The 21,994-nt window shown below is 40.1% G+C and overlaps 1 long non-coding RNA gene across 2 annotated transcripts; it reads right to left on the reverse strand.

Annotated features, from left to right (window-relative positions):
• Positions 1 to 11,572: 11,572 nt before the first annotated feature.
• Positions 11,573 to 12,975, reverse strand: LOC147500169 (uncharacterized). Of its 2 annotated transcripts, XR_015194639.1 has the most exons (4): positions 12,953 to 12,975; positions 12,469 to 12,544; positions 12,216 to 12,300; positions 11,573 to 11,761 (listed from the first exon to the last, which is right to left on the reverse strand). It is a non-coding gene; the product is annotated as an uncharacterized LOC147500169 (long non-coding RNA). The 2 variants fall into 2 exon arrangements; XR_015194638.1 differs by lacking the exon at positions 12,953 to 12,975 and having other exon boundaries at positions 12,469 to 12,861.
• Positions 12,976 to 21,994: the final 9,019 nt, after the last annotated feature.

Genomic DNA, 21,994 nt, shown 5'->3' on the forward strand with positions numbered 1-21,994 from the left:
TCAGCTTCAACTTGTGTGGATAAATATATTGTGTTTGCCAAATCTTTCCAAGATGTTATCACTGATTTTTCTCTTTATCTTCCTTGTGTCATATTGATAAATTCAGTAGAACTCAAGTGCAAGAAATTAAATAGTATGAACAGAAAGCTGAAGCTAACAAATGCCACTGATACATAACTAAAGTACTAAACTGTTTTAACATCTTCGACATTGCCATGCAAAGTTGCTGATTAGAACAGGTTCTCTGCTTAGATCTCTAGTTTCACATTGGAGCGATTGACACTTATACATGCTACAAAAGATCTGTTTTTAACTAATATTTGAGTCTTACATCCTTGCACAACCCCATAATAAAATGTTATTATAGGGCAGAAACACCAAAAACTATGCTTTATCCAATCATAGAAACTACATGAGTGTATAAACAGCAAACCCACTTCTACAGAGTAGATTCCCATAATGCCTCCTAATCCAGAATGACTGGTTTCTTCAGCATTCAATTCCTCTATCACTGTCCGGTTTGGGATGTTCAGCTAGCCATATATTGAAAACTTTGTATCATCAGAAACACCGAAAGGGATGACTTAAAACTGATACTCTTGAATTTTGTAGCTCTGAGGCGATTAACCTTAAATTCATATGCGGACATATCTCAATCAATAATAAGAAAATGAAAACATCGAAGCATCACAAAAGAGTCCGCCTCGAAGTAATGAAGAAATCAAGTAAAACAAGGCATACAAATGATACCACATCAAAAGAAAGAAAGAAAATCACTAAACAAGACTCGCAGCAAAGACCACATCAAAATTGTTTGGCAATGAAGGCCACCAGATCCTTACTAAAAGTAATATGGTTTAACAAGAAAAACATAACATAGGTGAAAGTCATAACTAAAAATAACTGAACAAGATTATAGCATATGCCACACTAACAAAATAGATAGGCCACCATCATAATTTTCATTAAAAAGTGAAGTCTACAACAAAGATTAAAAGATGTAACAGATGAAAAAGAACCCCATAGAAGTGATCACTCATTCATCCACACCAGCCGGACCAACAAGAACCCCCCTGAGCAGATTAACACCATCACTTCTTTCTCTTCTGCCTCATTGCAAGTTGTCGTTTTGTCAACTTTGTTGTGTCAATGTCCATGTTATCTCCACTATTTTCACCACCATCTCCACCATTATCTTGACCACCCCCACTATTTTCACCAACATCTCCACTATTTTCACCCCCACCTCCACTTTGTGAACTTTCTTGAATAATTTGTTTGAATTGGAGAATGTTGTATATCATCTTCTCACGTGCTAACATCCCATGAACATCTTGGGTTCCTCCTATGTCCAACGATTCTTTATGCAACCTTGTCGCTCCTGCTACAATAAGTTCCTATATATAAAGTAATTTGACAGTTAAATACATATCACAAATATGACTAACATTAGATATATTATATTTTTTGAACATAATGAAATCGAATACGAGTAGGAATAAAAAATATATATACATCTTACCCAATTTACAGGTGGAAGTCTATGAACTTGTGAAAAGTGCTTCAGATTCCGCATGAGTCCGAATTTGTGGACAAGTCTGTCCACAAACAGCAGTTTCTTATTGGTTAACAGTTCTTTTGGGCACTTTTAACAATTTTTTTGGGCGGTTTAATAGTTTTTTGGGGCAACACTCCACCAATCACCAGCTGCTGTTTTGTGGACAGCAAATAGTTGCTTGTCCACAAACATATTTCGATTCCGCATACGAGGATGGCTAATATTGTTGAACCAATCTATGTAGCTATTAACGCAATCCGAAGAAGTCACAACACGTTCACCACGTTCAAACTTAGGCAAAACATGATTATCCCCCGACGTCCACAATTGGGAAAAAGTTTAATGATTCACATTGTATCACACATTTGTTTTTTTACTATCATATTTAGGTTGAATTGGCCTACCAGGAATCTTTTGAACATATCCAACCTGACGTAGAACTCGGTTAATATTGTAGCCTTCAGCTATATCAAGCACACACAGTACGTCATTAAAAAAAGTAACGTCGTCTAATGGTCGGATGTCACGAACATCTTCGTAAGGGTCCCAATAAACCTAACACACAAAAATTCATAATTGTTATTCTCTTCCATCATTTTACAAACTAACAAATTATAATAAGAAAGTATTAAACTTATATCCTTACTTCTCTAGCTGATAATAAGTCTATCTCCTCCCGAAAGTAGATCAAAGAAGACATTGTGGCCATTGAAAGTGAGGGATATACCATCCACCGTCTCATACGAGGCATATCCCTTTTAAAGTCCATATTGATCATGGGAGAATTCTGAAGACGAAAGTATTCATACACCCAAGCCTACAAAAGTATTTTGTGAGCAAATCAAATTTTAAAAATGAGATAACTCCCTACAATAATAAAATACTACTTACTTCCAACAATGTCATACACCCGGTAACTTGTCTCCCATTTCGTTGAGATGCTTTTGCCAACTCCTTATATAAATAAGCCAACACAGCAACACCCCAAGCATACTTTGAAACATTGTCAACCTCCAGCAACACCTGCAAGTAGGCAACGTGTACACCAACTCCCGACTTGTCATTGAAGATTGTACAACCCAAAAGAAACAACAAATAAGCTCGAACATGACAGTCAACAATTTCAGCCGTAGCATCTTCGGGCGTGTTAGAGAATGTCTTCCTTAACCACTCTAGAGTCACATGCCCCTTTTTTCACTTTGGGTACATTTTCGGCCGTCAAACCAAGCCCTTGTATAAGCAATTCTTCTGCTTTTCCTTTATCTAACAAATAGATTCCCTCCACTGGAAGACCTTTGATTGGAATCCCCAAAATTTGACTGACATCATCGAGAGTAATGGTGATCTCGCCAAATGGGAGATGGAAAGTAGTTGTTTCTTGATGCCATCTCTCACAAAATGCTGAAATCACTACTGCATTGAAGTTCTTCCACAAATACAAGGCTAAGTTTAACAACCCAGTAGCTTCTAGCTTCTTTTGGAAAAGAGGTGGTTCTTCACTTATGTCACATTGCTCTAGTTTGACGGTATGGTGGTGCAGTTTTAGAATACCCCTTTCCTACAAAATTAAACAAGATTTTAATTTAATAAATAAATAAATAATAAAAAACACGACTATAAAATGAATTAAGCATAGATGTAAAAAAAATACCTTTCCAGCCCAAATCTTGCGAGCAATATGGTCTTCATAATCGACCAAAACTTTGCTATCTATAGGACCTCCGGAATATATTCCCAATTTAGACTCTCCATCGCTCTCGTTCTCATCAAATTGATGCAAATTTTCTTCTTGCCCATTAGAAACATCTATCTCCTCATCATGTTCTTCTTCCAACTCAACATTATCTACTTGCTGCAAATTTTCTTCTTGCCCATTAGAAACCTCTATCTCCTCATCATGTTCTTCTTCCAACTCAACATTCTCGTCTTCTTCAATATGGTCTTCTACAACTATTGCTTTTTGGTTTTAGGTATTGATGAGATGCCGTTTGGGGCACCCTGGCGAAGGGCTGGCGACTAGAGACAACTTTCCATTTCTTTTTAGGTGGCATGACTATCCCAGTAATCGTCAATAGCTAACAATAGTCAAATTTCAATTACAACCCAAACTTTATGATGCAAGACAGAAAATGCAAGCTTTTGAAGTGAAGGAATTTAGTAAGTGAAACCCCAAGCACAACATGCAAGAAAATGAGATAAAAGTCATAAAACTAGACGCGGATTCTGCATAAAACTTAATCATGAAAAACTTCTGGGTTGGGCAATTCATCTTTGCCAAATAGAGAAATTGGGTAACATACAATTTTATTTTGGACTTTTTGTGTATCGCGACTATGTACTACTTGGTAGGGTTGTGATGATAGAGCTTATCATTAGCTTAATTACTTGTGAAAGAAAAATAGTGTAAAACAGAGAAGGCTGGGGGTTTGATGACTGCAGGTGATCATATGTTCCTTGATAAACACGCATTTATACACGTTTTGGTTTTCAGTTACTTATTTTCTTAAGTCCGAGGTCCACAGTCCAAAGTTCGAAGTCCAAAGACCTAAGTCCAAAGTCCAAAGTCCAAAGTCCAACGTCCGTATAGTCGTACGTTTTAGTCAAGTTACCTTACTCACGTGGGTTTGGTAGGATAGGTCGAGTAAGGGATCGTCAAAACCTTAGGGCTCGGATAGGTTCACAACTGGAATTACAACTTTTGGTGAGTAGGATTTTTAGGTTTTTTTTAATTGGTTTAATAAATTTTACGGTAATGCAATTAATGTAAATTACTACGGTGATTTTTATGTAGGTAAACAAAGGTGGAGAAACAGGGAGAGAGTTAATCATGCTCATGCAAAAATCGTTTTTCAACAGTTTACTATTACATCACTACATCTCTAATTCGTCGCCGTGTTAGGACGGCGCCGAAGTATTGATCCCTAGTGTATGCCCACATCTCTAGGTCGCATTTCACTAGCATAAGGAGTTTCAATAATATCTCATCTCTGGTATATTATTTCAGCTCCTGGCTCGATTTCACATCAGCTGGACGAATTGGAAATTTGTCGACACCGGAGAGTGCAGACCGTCCTGGAGCATCAGTGATCAACTTTTGTACGATCTCGATCATTTTGGGACCGGATATCAAATCTAAGCCTAATTCCTAAGTAGTGACTCTAGAATATTAAAGAGTCAATCCGATTTTACACGAAGCAAAGATAACCCTCCCCTAAGGGGATTAGCTCATGGTCATAGAAGGAATAATAAAACTTGTTGTATACATTAAGTAAATAAATGCATGACAGAAATTAAACTAGAAAAGAAATGACTGTTATTAAGGGTAAAATAACTTACAGTATTTAAGCTGCTGGAATGGAAATGGCAGAATGTAAGTACTGAAGAAAAAATCTAACTAGGTGGAAGCTAAAGCATTAATATGCTAAAGGGGTAATAATGAAGGCGACCCCCTCATATATATAGGCTGGAGACTGAAGACGGTTTAATTTGATGTTGTTTGTTTCCTAATTGAGTTTTTCAAAACTTTGAGAATCAAAGTTTTGTTTTTACCTATTTTGTTTTGTCTTTTTGCTGATTTAAGGTTTTGTTTGTTGCTTCATTTCAATTCAAACCACCCCGGTTTGAATTGGTTAAATCTTCTTCTCTTGCGGTGGTATCAAATTGAAACCATCCTTTGCCCATGCCTATCTTGACTCATCATGCCTTCGCCCGCAGAGTGGATCCACCTAGTGTGTCCATTATTTTGCGCCGATTTTGGCGTTTTTACGACTTTTGTCCTTATTTGAGTTAAATTAAGCCGAAGTCGCTATGGCAACTTCACTAGCCAACGTCGGCATCTAGATTTATCCGATTTGAGCTTAGGAAGTTTTTGCTTCTTTATATGTGGACCGCTGCCTTTGGTTTTGTTCTTTTGGAAACTTCGCTCTAGGGGCTTTGTTGGGCTTCACGGGGTTGAGTGGGAAACTTCAAATATTCCGTATTCTGTACTTGGCGGCTTCACTAGCCAACGTCGGCATCTAGATTTATCCGATTTGAGCTTCGAAGTTTGCTTCTTTATATGTGGACCCGTTTCGAGACTTTGGTTTTGTTCTTTTAGAAACTTCGGCTCTAGTCAGGCTTTGTTGGGCTTCACGGGGGTTGAGTGGAAAACTTCAAATATTCCCATATTCCCGTACTTCGATGCATGTTTTATCACTATATTTATTTTAATTGCGGAATCCTGCAAAAGTACGAAAATATAATTATTACATGATTATTAAACACATAATCGACCAAAATGTTATGTCTCTCGGGGTTTAATATTACAGTTTTGGTTGCTTATCATTCCTTATGGTCGGTTCCAAAGATGTAATTCTTACATAGTTCCATTAGGGGTTGTATTTTATGTCTGGATAGTCCTTGGACTGATGCCCTTATCTAATGTGGTGTCCCCGGAGCGGTAATGATTGTTCGGTCTTCGGATCCTTGATTAACGATCCCTACCCTTTTTCGCTTACCATTGTGTTTATACTTGGTGCCAAAGCCTAAAATCCTAAAATACATGCTAATAAACCTTAAAACCCTAAAATGCATGCTTACCATTTTTTTTATACCAATTGGCTCACTCATAAATCCCACTTGTTAATCATACCAGCGGTGACAAAAATGGCTAGATGAGTTATCACCTCATCTGTTTTCTTCCTCCAAGTTATTGTAAGCTTGCGAACTCCACTAGTCAAAAAAACATGCAGGATGCAAATATGACTCTATGAGAGCTTCGCTTGACAATATTTATATAGAGATTTTAATGTTTAGTCCCCCCTTCTCTTCACCACCAACCTTCTCACACAAGATGCGGGCAGAACTTTTCCTGCAAATTTTTGTGAACCAGTGCAACTCCTTACATAGTCTGTCACAGCCCGACTTTCTAAACAATTAAAATAAATGAATATTTGAAATATAAATATCTCAAACATCACTCGGTTCAATTGTCTAAAAACCCAGGCTATGACGGGGTGGATACAACACATGTAAAAACCTAAAACCCACATCATAAAGAATCTTAACAACAATAATCTCCAAATTCTTTAACTACCACTTTATTAAAAACTTTCTTCCATCCCAATACAAACATAAACAAACTTTAAGAATAACAATTTCCAACATCGTATTCTCATGTCATATAAAAATGTAACTTACGTTATTTCATCCTTCCAATAAGAACAGACCTAATAAACTAAACTCCCAGACTGCTCCAGGTGAGAATCCAAATCACACGCCATGGTTCCACTTCCTTCCACCTATGTTCCCAAGAACACACCCACGTTGCCAAAACAAAGCAAACATGGGTCAGCAAATTGAATTTGCTGGTATGAGTAGACTAAATATATATAAACATTATCATACTTTGATTATTCAAACAATCACTTAATATTATCCCATAACTTAATCATTCACAGCTTGGAAGACAGGTAGTTCCGTCATTTTAACCGGCATAATTTCTTCCCAAGCAAAACTTCCATTTTATTAACTTCCATCTTATTAACTCATTATAATAACTCCTTTTAATATCTATATAATTGAATTACACTTACCGATATCCGCCGCTGTATAAGGGTAGGACCGCGTCCCTGCACAAAATATTATTAAGTCCTACCCTCCTGCAAAAGAAAGTTAGAACTTGTATATATAACCGATGTAGATATTCTATATGTATTCAAAGGTAAACCCAAGCACGCTCGTGTAAACAAATCCATTTCTCTTATCAATTAATCAATTACTTTTCTTATACACCCATTTCACAACCTATGTCCCTTAGGTCATTCCCGCCACATTCAAGGAATACCCAACCTTACATTCCCGTACACTCAAGGAATACAACTAACCCGCAAGGCGAATACCTTAGTTCCTCTCTAGGGTAGTCCAAACAATCTGGTCATTCATGGCACATTCAATGAATACCCGGGTCATTCATGGCACATTCAATGAATACCCTTATATAACGCTAACGGGCCATTTATGGCACATTCAATAAATGCCCACCTAACATATGACTTCATCAGTCATAAACTCAATTCCAAAACTTGAGGCGTGGAGAGTTCTAAAAGGGTGCGGTAAATTTTGTTTACGCATTATTGTACTTTATTTTATATATCATTTCAGAGAACGAATGAGTATCTTGATTCCTCTATTTTTTTATTTACGCGTTATTAATTTCAGGGATGTCTTAGTGCATAACGTTGCATATCATAAAATACTGCAAAATTACATAGTAGTTAATACACATACACACGTATATATAGAGGTCTTAGCCTAAAGTCAAGTATGCTAATAGCCCTAGACCTACCTTAATAACCCAAATCATAATCCGAGTTAAACAGTCAAATTGGGTCAACTGGTCAAAGTCAACCCTAGTCAACAGTCAACCCTGGTCAAAGTCAAACTGTCGTTTCCAAGTTCAACAGGTTCAGGGTCATAGCCATGGTTCATGGCTAAGGTCAATAATGCATGGCTCATGGGCTCATGACCAAGGAAATGGTTCGGACCAACTAGCCGAGCCCAAACCTTAGAACTTCGAAAGTCTAAACATTGGAAAACCCATATAGATCTATTTTAAGTCCGATTGGATCGCCCAAACAATATTAGAACCGCCCAAAAACGGTTAAGTGGTTCGTCCAAAACTAAACCTGAAACTAGCCCAACAAAACAAAGGAAACGGGCCCATAAACTAATATTAGAACTGGTCCCAAAACTTAATTAAATTGGGCCCAAACAAAATAGAATTTGAACTGGCCCATCATAAAAATAAGGTCGGCCCAACAAAACCAAAGGTTTTGGCCCAAAGGCCTAAACCGATATTCTTGTTCATCTTCTTCACGGTTCTCCTCCTCCGGCTGACCACCGAATTTTCCGGCCACCACTCCCATTCCATCAAGTCGGTTCGACTCCAAATGAAAAACCCACTAACATTAATTAACGCCAAATCCTCAATTCCTTAAATCCAACTTCACCAAAAACTAGATCTATAAACCTGTCGACCTCCATTAAAGCTTGTTTCAAGCTTCCATCAACAACCCACACAACCCTCAACCACCACTAACCAACCAATAACCAAACATAGTTCAAACAATCGTTAGAAACGCGATAAACCCTAAGTCGGTAATGGCGTGAACGCCATTAACGATGGCTCAAGCTTTCTCCAAGCTTCCCCGCCCGACATCACGCGACTACACAACCCAATCACGGTTTAATCAACCAATACAAACAACAATCACCCACCAAAACAAAGCAACATAGTATAAAAATAAAGATGCGATTCATGGTTTGGCGCCTCCATGAACGCTTTGTTCATAGCGTCGACGATCCACCCAAAATCCAACCCGACGATCCCTAACAAAGTATAACATAAACCCAATCATCCACAAGAGGAATTTAAAACCACCGGATAAACCATGCGGGGCGATTTACGCTTATCGGCTTGCGCCACCATTAATGCTCCGAAGCTTCAACGGTTTTCCGATTTTTACAAAGCTTCGGCAGTTCTATATCAACTCCGAGTTTCACTCGAGTTTTAACAACTCGACAACACGACGTCGAATCAAAATAATATAATAAACAGTATAAAAAAAACAGAAACCTTAAACAGTATACCGATATGCGAAAAACTATAATCTGGTGAAATAGCAAAATAGCTACTCACCTGTAGCGCTCTCCGATTATCAACCAGCTACCAGGAAAAACCTTCCTTTCCTTCCTTCAGTCAAACTCCCATTTTTTTGAATAAAAACTATCGCGGTGTTTTTTTTTTTACCAACCCCTATTCTGTTTCTGTTCTGTTCAAAACAAAACCCCCCGAAATAGGGAGGAAGGTTTATCCCATAAACCCACGTCTCCTATTTCCACTAACACTTATCCTATTTTATTATATCTATTATCTATTATTATTATCTTTATTATTATAAAAAAAAAACAAATAATAAAAACGCGGGGTGTTATATAGTCCCAGATAGATGCATGCTCTAAACTGGCACAAATGGTGTGTCCGAAGCCAATCACTTGAATGGTTGAAGTGAATAGCTAAATGTAAGATAACTTCAGGATGGACAGTAACACTTCACCACAACATATGACTTGGAAATGGAAGAAAGGGAAGTAACAAATCAGATTATTCTTTATGTGATGCTTAGCTTTAAAGAATACCAAAGCAAACTCTTGAAACATTCCCGATGACCTTCAAGAAAAGTTGGTAAATTGTGATATCATTTGGTTGTGATATATACTAGTTCATCTCCTTAGGCTAATTGAAGCTCAAGTCAATTCCCACCAAGACAACATTATAGGGCATTGGTCGATCACACCGTGTCCATCTTCATAAATTCTTTCAAAGCAATGCATCTCTTACCTCTCATTCATTCACCAAACAGATCAAACCAATGAGGCCTTTCTTGTTGCTTCACTCAAACTTCTTCGAGCCACCTTCGAACATGTGAGTTCAGCTCTCTAGTCGGTCAAGGATTTTTATTCTACTTCACTAGGATTTTTATTATCATTTACCAATAATTAAAATATTAAAATGGATTTAGCCATTATATTTTTAGAGAAAATCACTACTAATAATGTAATTGTTATAAGAATGAACAGTATACTTAGAACAAAGTCGACTTATATAGACCAAATCTACATTTCTAGTTCTAAAATGCTTGCATTATTCTTGTCCTACTTGGAAAACTAAAACGTTTTCTTCACAAATTCGTAAACACAAACAAGAACTCGGGTAAAAAACTAACTACATAGCTATGAATCAAGTATGAAGATTATACCCATTACCCAAATCTTAAAAACAAAAAATCAAACCATAAGACAACACAGTTAAACAAAAGTTAAGTTAAAATGGGTAGTAAAAAAGTTCTTATTACCTTAAACACTTGGTTTCCTCAAATTATCAAGAGTCTCCTGGTGGTAATGGTCATTCAATGAAGAAAAATCAAATCTTGCAACTGCCAATAAAACATCACCACATATCAGCTAAACACGTTAAAAACTTATACATTATAACATTGAAATAAACATAACATTATCGATAACCCAAAGCTTAACACGTTTTAAAGCTCATTTTTCATTATAACGCGTCTTTAAAATAGGAAGAAGAATTAAAAAAAAAAAAAGTGGCTCACAATGTTGTATTTTAGAGGAGGAAGAAAGAGAACGAAAGAAGGAAGAAAGTGAAAAGTGAAAAGAGAAAACAAAGTTTTTAGTTTTTTAGGCCCAGGGGGGTGTGCCAAACGATAATTTTAAATTTGGGGTCTACCCTGAGATGGAGTCTGCCTTGAGAGATATGGGTCTATATATAGTCCTTCCCTTAATTAACCGCCATCTACGTTAAATCATGATGATAATAATCATGATACAAATAGAATATTACATGTATTTATTCCCTTAAATGACAAGTTTAACCTCACAATTTCTGAAATGTAGGCTCACAGGGAATTGGGTTGGGTTTGACCCGACCTGGATATGAATAGTTCGGGTTCGGGTTAATTTTCATATCTGTTTATTTATTCAGGTCGGGTTCGGATTCAGGTATGTCAGATTCGGATATATTTTTTTGGGTTTTTTATTTTTATTTTTAGTGTTATCCGATCGGGTCGGTCGGGTTTGAATTGAAGATTTCAATTTTATTTTGATTCGAGTTTGGGTTCGGATATTGATATCCGACCCGTTCCCTGCCCTACTCACACACACCATAACACTCTTTTTGTGTCGTCTATTTGGTGTCACAAATAATTTTCGTGACGCCATTTTGGCATCACAAATATGGTGTCACAATTTGGCGTCATTTTTTGTTTACGACATTTTGGCGTCACTAATTTGCGACAGCAATTTGGTGTCACAAATTTGTGACGGCATTTTGGTGTCACAAATTTGTGACATCGTTTTGGCATCACTAATCTGATTTTAGATTTTTTAAAAAAAATAATTATTTGCTACTCATACAATCATACATACACCCTTGTAGAACTGGCCAAGACAACAAAATTAAAAAACGAATTGCTCCATTAAATGCACAAGTACACCATCATTCCCATTCAAGAATATAACATTCATTCTTCAATTTTCGCCTAGAAAAAGTTAAAACTAAAGCAAAGAAACAATAACAGAGCTACACAAATTACTCCCCCGCTTAAAGCTTTGTGTATTCGTTCCCCATGGAAGCTTGAACACCACCTGAAATGAACAAATGGAACACATGAACAATATATATGTGTATTCGGTAGATTACTTCAACAATAAACTAGCAAACTATATAACTACAAAATTAAAGGCAGGTGAATTAAATAGTTAGTGACACAACATGAAAAAACACAATTAATTATCTGGAGAAACTGTTGATATATATGCATAAAAATAGAAAAAATAAATAAGTAGCAAAAAATAACAATACACAAAAAAATTACTGATTTTATGCACTGTTACCTAAGGTTCTAACTATGTCAATAATGGTGCTCAATAAAAAGAAACATTTGAAATTAGATCTAAGTTGATATTGAACTTAAAAATGTATGGATGTCATCACAATAAAAACGTTTTTTCAGAAGTAAACATTCAATGACAAACTGATCTACAGTTTGGAGTGGTAAGCCCCAAACTGAACATGAATTTTGCAATAAGAAATATATACCTTATGCAACTGACCAAACCCAATCAACACATTGTACCCACTGGATCTGTCGAGACTTCCTTAGTAGATGCGTGTCACCAAAAGTCTGAATTTACAAACAGAACTCGACTTTAAAATATATAACTTTCACAGATGTCATCCAAGAATACCAAGTATTGGTAGAATCAAGTTGTAGACTTGTAATATGACCAAACCCAATCAACTACACTGAGAAATATTTCTTAATACAAACATAAATAAGAATATGAAGTACCTTGAGAAGCAACATTGACAATAAGTAACACTTATCCCTTCCAGAAGTTTAGATACACATTATCTCCTTTAGCATCCTAACCAAAAAAATAAAGGAATAGAAGAACAATATCTAACCAAACCACAATCAAATAAAACCAAGTATTGAAATTTGTAATAATAGCCAACCACAAATGCCCACTACACCAAGCATAGCCAATGAAACAACTAAACTTGAAACAATCCAATAACAATAGATAATTTGTGCCTATTACCTCAATACCAGATTGGCATATTTATGCCATATCTGAATACCAAGTTATATAAGTTCTAAGTGATAACCTTTAGTAATGATCTAGTTTTACATAGTATAATATGAACATACTACACAAGAACAAAAAAAAAAGTACTAAGAAAACACTGCACTGACTTGATAAGAAGCTCTCAAGGCTTTGTAGATCATACAAGTAACAGATGAGTATATAAACTATGAAAACCACACGCACCTGACTTTTCTTGTTTGGGTGTTATACTCAACTCTAAACTTGCAAAATAAACCACATTACATATTAACAATCAACAATAAAGATCGAGCGTGCACACACACACTGTCACAGCCCGATTTTCTAAACAATTAAAAAAAATGAATATTTGAAATATAAATATCTCAAACATCACTATATTCAATTGTCTAAAAACCCAAGCTATGACGGGGTGGATACTACACATGCCAAAACTGAAAACCCACATCATAAAAGAATCTTAACAACAAAAATAATCTCCAAAATTCTCTTTATTACTTTATAAAAAAAGTCTATCTTCCGTCCCAATAAAACATCAAACCACACACTCTAAGAATAACAGGTCTTCAACATCTTATTTTCATGTCATACTGAAAATATAACTACGTTATTACATCCTTTCAAAAAAAACAGACCTAACAAAACTAATGGACTGCTCTAGGCAAGAATCCAATTCACACGCCGCGGTTCCACTGCCTTCCACCTATGTTCCCAAGAACACACCCACGTTGCCAAAACAAAGCAAATATGGGTCAGCAAAATGGAATTTGCTGGTATGAGTAGACTAACCACATATAAACATTTTCAATCTTTACTTATCCAACTAACACTTTAAATCTATCATAACCTCATCATTCTCAGCTTGGAAGACAGGTAGTTCCGTCATTTCAACCGGCATAGTTTCTTCCCAAGCAAAACTTCCATTATATTAACTCATTCTAATAACTTGTTTTACTATCTAAATCATTGAATTAAAACTTACCGATATCCACTGCTGTATAAGGGTAGGACCGCGTCCCTGCACAAAATGCTATTAAGTCCTACCCTCCTGCGAAAGAAAGTAATTAGAACTTCTATATAACATATGTAGATATTATATTAGGTATTCAAAAGTAACCCAAACACTCGCATAGTCAAATCAATTTCTCTTATCAATTAATCAATTTCTTTTCTTATACACTCACCATTTAGTACCTATGTACCTTAGGTCATTCCAGCCACATTCAAGGAATACAACTAACCCGCAAGGCAAATACCTTAGTTCCTCTCTAGGGCAGTCCAAAGAGTCTGGTCATTCATGGCACATTCAATGAATACCCGGGTCATTCATGGCACAGTCAATGAATACCCAATATATTAACGGGCCATTTATGACACATTCAATAAATGCCCACCTAACATATGACATCAACAGTCATAAAACTAAATTTCCAAAACTTGAGGCTTAGAGAGTTCTGAAAGAGGTGGTAAATTTGTTTACGCATTATTGAACCTTATTGCATATATTATTTCAGAGAACGTAGGAGTACCTTGATTCATGTGTTTTTGGTTTACGCGTTATTAATATACCGATGTCTAAGTGTCATAACGTTGTGTATAAAACTGAAATATCACATAGTAGTTAATACTCATACATACGTATATATAAAGGTCTTAGCCTAAAGCCAAACATGCTAATATCCCTAGACCTATCCTAATAGCCCAAATCATAATCCGAGTTAAAATATCAAATTGGGTCAACTGGTCAAAGTCAACCCTGGTCAAAAGTCAACTCTGGTCAAAGTCAAAGTCGACCTGCCAAGAGTTAACAGCAGTCAACCAGTCCCAAACTCTTCTAACCCAAAAGCCCAAAGTCTAAGGCCCAAAGTCTAAAACAAAAAAAATCCAAATTTGAAAATCTAAAAAATAAAACCCATAAGCCCACCCACGATTGGGCCCAAGCCCAAATCGAGATTTACTGTTCATCTTCCTTCCTCACCAAAACCTCCACCAGCTCTAGCCACCACTGGCCATCACTCTAGATGAGTTATCACTCAAGATGAGTTGGTTCTACCCAACCCACACTAGAAATGGTTCGGCCCAAGCCCAACAGATGAGGAAAACGATGTTCATCTTCTTCCCCTCACAGCGCCTCCACCACCACAACCACCACCGGCCATCACTCGCCACCCAATTTGAACCCAGCGGTTGGGTTCCTTGAGGAAACCCCTAAACACCAATACCCACAATTCATGATTTCCATTATACTGTAAAAATCCCAATTCGACGCCATTAATGGTCTGCGAAAGCCTCACTCGCCGGAACACCACTCACCTCTCCACCATACCCCCTACAATCAATTCTCATACCACCAAAAACAACTACCATACCCATTTGATCGACCCTTCCTCCACACTAGATGACGCTGCCATTAACGACCTTTTGCCACCTGCAACAGCACCCACCCAAACACCAATCGACCAAACCTCAACCCTAACACAGTTTAACAGTTCCACAACATATACAAACACAACTTAAAAGAGTTCAGTAAAGATTTATACAGGACCGACTTCAAATGACACACAAGAAAAAGGACGTTTTGGGTTACGAGTTGGCCTTGATAAGAATAAACCGTTTTGAAGGCTTTGACAACCTCTGAACCCACAACTCTCCATCCAACCAATTCATGAATACATAATCGTCCAGTTTGTTTATAGCCAGCAATCAATTTAGGTTTATTCAAAGTTATATACTAAGTTAACACAAATTAGTATATCGTACTGACTAAACAAAGCATCATGTGAACAGTACCTCGTATCATGAAATCTACAGTAAACAAAAATAAAAACGTAAAATATCTACTCACCTTTAGCGCTCCGACTATCAACCAGCTACCAGAAAAATCTTCCTTTTTTACTGTCAGTAGAACCCCCTTTTTTTTTCTCTCCTCTCTATAAAACTCTCGCTGTGTTTTTGACCAACCCTATTCTGTTTCCTTTCTGTTAAAAAACAAAACCCCCGAAATAGGAAAGAAGGTTTATCCCATAAACCCACGTCTCCTATTTCCACTAACACTTATCCTATTTTATTTTATCTATTATATATTATATTATTATTATTAGGAAAATAAAAAGAAATAAAACACGGGGTGTTATACACACACACACACACACACACACACACACACACACACATATATATATATATATATATATATATATATATATATATTATAAACAAAAAGTGTCCATTCAGTAGTAAAAATATCCATGAACAAAAGGTCCGTGCAAGGCAGAAAATAACCATAGATAAACTGTCCATACACTTAACATATACCATCCATGCACTTAACAAAAGGTCCATAGACAGAAAATAACCATAGAACAAAACGTCCATACACTTGACAGAAGTTTTCATACTACTCGAGTTCCAAATTAAAAAGAATGAAATAAAAGGAAAAATAAGTAGTTTATAACAACAAGCATGCAATTTAATCTTTATATTGCAACCTGCCTCCAGCCCACATCAGGAAACCTCCAGCAGCTATATCTCAAGATAGGATTAAAAAGAGATTGGCAAAAAGATAGAGCAAGGCAAAAAGACAGTCCTGTAGTTTTCGAACAAATTGAGGGAAGAAGCAAGGCAAGACGTATGGCTTGGCAAAAAGCCTTTGTTGGACCCAACACCTAAGCAAATGAGGAACAAAACTGTTATAGATAATGAAGAAAAAACCAATGAGCTGAATTATCATCAGGGGAATGGAATTGAACCACTACATAAATTTATGCAATTTTGGAAAATATCACTATCTACACATCTAATAAGCTACAAGCTAATAGAATAATTAATTAGATGTTAAAAAAATTGCTCAATAAGGTATTCCCAAATACAAAGGAAAACGGAAAGTATTGGTTCATTTAATAGTACTAGCTTTCGAACCCGTCCTACGAACGGGTGCCGTTATAATAAATTATTCTAAAAAATATTAGTAACTATTCATAGCTATGAGATATAAAAATTATATTAATCACTTGTGTTACAACCCAATCCCTGTTACTGTCACTATTCACTAGTTCTTAAAGCACTATTCCCCCTCTCCTCTCTGTTGGTCGCTCTCTCTCTCTTCTTAGGTTTTCCCTCTTCCCTTAATGAATCCTCTCCCTTTTCCTCTCTTCCTCTTTCTCTTTATATCTGTTTCTTCCTCCATCCAGGCCCTCCACCTGTCCCTCCATCTCGCGGTCTCCTTCTCTCCGCGTGTAGGGTTTCCGTACTGCGGCCATGTGCCTTAGCTCTGATCCTGTACGCCGCGGCTAAATACCTTTCGCTGACTCGGGCGCATCCTCCCTTTGATATTTCAGGCCCCCATACTACCACTACAAATGCCCCCTCTCGAGTCCGTGACCATTTGGTGATCGGGGAGTCGAGAGTCCACCATGTCACGTGTTCTATCCGCGGACCCAAAAATTCTCTTTCACCGCTGGACTCACGAGTCCCCTCGCAATTATAACTTGTGCCCCCTCGTTCCTTGTGCATCCATGCCTCACACACTGACTGATCCCTTTTGGTGTCGCCTCGATTTCAACCCCCCTCTAATTACTCTTTTGCCCCTTACTCTTACAAAAAGCCCGCTCGACTCTTTCTCTCCTCCATTCAGTCTTTCATTTTCTTCCTAGTTGCTCTCTCCCTCTCTCTCTACTCTTCCTCTTGGTTAACTACTCCGGTCACGCGCGCGGCTGTCCTTCCTGTTTTCTTTTGCTAAGGTTTTTGTTCCCGCTGCTTCCCCCTTCCCTCAAGTTGGTCCCTTTTCCTCTCTAGTCCATTTATTTGCTATATTGCGTGTTTCTCTCTTGAGTTTGAGACTGTTCGGTTTCTCCTCTCTCCAACCTATCTTGACTGTGTAACTTCTTCCCTGACCTCGATGTCGGTTTCCAGATCCGACACCTCATGCTCTTCCCCGTCCCATGGTGTTGCCTCCCCCTCTCACCCCGACCAAATCGAGGCTCCTTCCACCTCTGGGCGCCCCTTTGCCCTTCCGCCACCCCCACCCCGCAGCCGCAGACCTAACCTCGAAGCTGTTAAGGTGGCTTACGGAATACCCGCTGACGTCATCTTAGAGCATGTCCATGCCCTAACATACTACCCTCACTTGGTTCCCTACAAGCCGGGCTCCGTTTGCCCCTCACCCGTCTTGACATCGAGGTGTGCAATCACTTCAACATCCCTCCTTGCCAAGGCATCGACAATTTCTGGAGGGTCATGTATGCTGCGAACCACTACAACCGGTCCGAAGTCCCCAAAATAACAGTCTGCGACATGACTGCTCATTTTTACATAAAAAAGAGCACCAAGGATGTCAGCGTGGGATACCACTCTTTCTGCGTTCGCCCTAGAAAACAACATTTTATCCTCCGTGTCACCTCCTCGGACAAGTTGTGGCACCATTACCCTCTTTACATCTCTGGGAACTTCCTCTTCGCGGATCTTCCTCCCGACCTGAACCTTAATCACCTGGCTTTTCTCCCCAGCGGTGAGTCTGCCTCTCTACTAATCCCCTTGGTATAGGTCTTTTGTTCTCCCATCTGACTTGACCGTTTTCTTTTACAGGTTGGCGTCCGGACTCGAAGTCGCAGCCCTACGATAATTTCTTTTCCACCACCTTTCGGAAGATTCGCGACTTGGGACCGGCACAATCCGCAGTACTTGGGATTGATCCTGTCACTGCCATTCCCCTCCTCTCCGATCCTCAACTGAAGTTCATTGGAAAATATTGTTCCCCTTTTTATCGCCCCCCACCGCCCAAAGAGAGAAAGCCTCGGGACACACCCCCTCCCAAGAAGAAGCGCCACCCCAAGAAAGCTTCCCCGCCACGACCGATCATTGTCCCCCACCTTCATCCTCGCTTCTCCACATCATTCGCTGATCCTCACCCCTTATCGGCCCCTCGACCACTTGGGAAGACCAATACTCGTCTCCTCATTCACCCTCCACAACTTCTCCCCATCCAGACATGGGCGCCCACAAACGTAAGCTCTTCGACAGCGACTCAGATGAGAAAGCGGTCTCCGTTGTTGTCCCAACGGCCGCGGCTCAATCCTCTCCTCAATCGGCGTCTAAACGTCCATGGCCTTATGCGTCTGAAGAGGACCCCGCCCATCACTCTACCGAACACCCTGCTGCTCCCTCTCGTGCGAGGCGCCAGGAAGGAGGTGGCTCAGGCCCAAAAGGGGGGGCAGGCCCATTCCTACTTTCTGCCCCACTTTCAAGGTTCGAAACCGCACTCTTAACATCCGCGATTCGGCCTTAGACAATGCTGCAGTGGCCTCTTCTCTGTTCTACGGGTCTCATCTTCCTAGAGACATGGCGTATGCTGACGGGGGAACGTTTGACTCTCACCGGACCTCATTTTACACTGGTTAGGAGAAGGTACTCTCTCCTTCGTACTAGGTGTCTTTCCCTTCCTCCCTCTGAATACTCTAACTCCAGTTACTTCTTTTCAGATGAGCTTGGACATCTCTTACATGATCCGAGGCCTCTTTAGTGCAAGGGCCAGGATCGACCAGTTGGATGGTGACATTGCCCGCCTGGAGCAAAAGAACGCGGCCGCGGACTTAGCTTCGAGGGCAATGGGACGAAATGAAGAGGCCGAGGCCGCCCACCTCGCTTACATGGATAAGGTTAATGACCGCTTGAGTAATCAGCGGGAAACCCTCCTAGCGCAGCATACCGCCGCTCTTGCCACCATCTCTGAGAAGCACCAAACTGAAATGGCAGCCCTCCATAAGCAGCACGACACCGACATTGACGAGCTCCAGGATCACTTCCGAGCCCAGGTGACAAAGAGTGGCCAAGAAGATCAAGGAGGAGCATGAGCGCTTATCAAAGAAGGACGGCTTCTTCCTGAAACCCCGGCCACTGCCCCCCTTTCTGAGGTTGTTGTACCACCTCCGGAATCTGTTCCCGTGGTCGATGAGGCCGTTGTCCTAGTAGCCGGGGTGATAGACGCTGCTGCGGATGCCGTCATCGAGGAAGCCGCCGAGTCAGTGATCCATGAAAATGCTTGAGTGTGTTTTACTTGAAATGGCCCGTTTTGTGGCCTGGCCAGGCTTCTTCTGCTGCAATTTTGTAGTACTTATGATACATTTTGTTTTATTTTTACTCTCTCTGGTTGAGGATAACTGATTGTGGTATTTATCTTATATTTTGTCTTTATGCATTCCAAGTGTTCTTGTCGGCATCCGATACCTGTGTGACTTTAGCAATAGTGAACCTCTATCATCGTCTTCATCTGTTTGGTCGGGAGCGCTCGATTCATTTGCCCCATGTTTAGGTCGGGGCCCCACCCTTCCTCTCTACACATGTCGGACCCCTTGTCCGCGGCGAGAGGAAGCCTCTTCGCTTCCTCTTGCCGACATCTCATATCTTGTCCGGGGCGACTCCTCTCACCCCGGCTTGATTGTGAGACTTTGTACCCGTCGTGGACAACTCTTTTTGCCCCGACTGAGTTCTAGACCTCTCGTCCTTGGAAGGCTCCCCCCTTCCGTTCCTTTTACTCTGAAGACAGTAAAAATTCATGCGACATTACTCATCTCAAAAGTGCTAAGGTTTTATATATGTACAACTAGCTCATGCAGTTTACAGCCACTCCCATTACATTTACTCATGAAATTTTTTCAGCAGCCTTACATTCCACGGTTTTCAACCGTTTTCCTTCCAAGGTCCAGAACCCTGTAGGTGCCCGATCCTCCCACCTCAACCACCACATAAGGTCCCTCCCATGTTGGACCCAGCTTTCCCTCGCTCATTTTCCTGGTGTTGGGGGTCACCCGCCGAAGTACCTTGTCTCCCACCTTAAAGCTCCTTAGTTTCACCTTCTTGTTATACTACCGTTGGAGACGGCGATGGTACTCTTCTAGTCTGATGCGCGCGGTGTCTCTTCTTTCTTCAGCTAGATTCATATCTCTGGCCAGGATGCCCCAGTTTGATCCATCCTCGACGGCTAAGGTTCTAGTGGTCGCTGCCGCCATTTCTGTTGGTATCACGGCCTCCACACCATATGCTAACGAAAAGGGGGTCTCCTTGGTAGTGGTCCGCGGAGTTGTTCGATAGGCCCACAGTACATGGTTGAGCTCGTCGGCCCAGGACCCTTTCTTATCCTCCAGTTTTCTCTTGAGATTGTTTAGTATGGTCTTGTTGGAGGATTCCGCCTGCCCATTGCCCTCGGGGTTGTACGGGGCCGAGAATCCCTGCTTCACATGATACGCCTGCAGAAAGCTCTTAACTCTCGATCCCGTGAACTGCGTTCCATTATCCACAATGATAGCATAAGGCAACCCGAAATGGCAAATAATGTTCTCCCACAAGAACTTGATCACTTGGACCTCCTTTACCAATTGCAGAGGTACGGCCTCGATCCACTTTGTAAAGTAGTGCGTCGCGACCAACGAAACCTCCTCTTACCTCGGCGTAGAAAGAGAACCCCACTATGTCGAGGGCCCACATTGCAAATGGCCATGGGCTAGATACACGCTTTAGCGGCTCTGGCTTTGGCCCATATTAATTGAGAAAATCTTTGACATTTCTCACACTTTCTCGTGAATTCCACAGTCTCTCTTTTCATGTGCGCGGCCTAAAAGTAACCTTGTGTTAACAAACATGTGTCAAGTTGTCCGGCCCATTTGAATGGCTCCCGCAGATCTCCTTCGCGTGCAGCTCAGCACCTCTTGAGCCCGCCGCCCCAAACATTTCAACAAAGGCCGTTGAAGTTCCTTCGATATAATTCTCCTCTAATCGGTGTGTATCTCAGGGCGCTGTTCCAATCTCCGCCTTTCTCTAGGGTCGGTCACCTCAACCCCTTCCAAGAACTGCTTGAAAGGCCCCATCCATCCATCGTCTCCCTCCGCTGTAATCATTACCTCCAGTCTTTTTCGGTATTTTCGGCCCGCTTTCGGTTTCCTTATCTCGATTGTCCTTTCTTCAGACCCTGGAATGGCGGCGGCCATGTAGGCCAGAGCATCGGCGTGGTAGTTCTCCCCACGGTTCAGATGGATGAATCAGATTTGGTCGAACTTCGAGGCCCACGTCCGCAGGACCCCCAAATACCTTGCCATTCTAGGGCATCTAGCCGCGAACCCTCCATTCGCTTGGCATACCACCAAATTGGAGTCGGAGTATACGGTGAGTTCCTTCACGCCCAGGCCTTCTGCCATTCTCATGCCCGCGATTATCGCTTCATACTCCGCCTCGTTATTTGATGCTGCGAAGCCCAAT

This window comes from Coptis chinensis, chromosome 5 (assembly GCF_015680905.1).
Source record: "Coptis chinensis isolate HL-2020 chromosome 5, ASM1568090v1, whole genome shotgun sequence".
NCBI lineage: Eukaryota > Viridiplantae > Streptophyta > Magnoliopsida > Ranunculales > Ranunculaceae > Coptis > Coptis chinensis.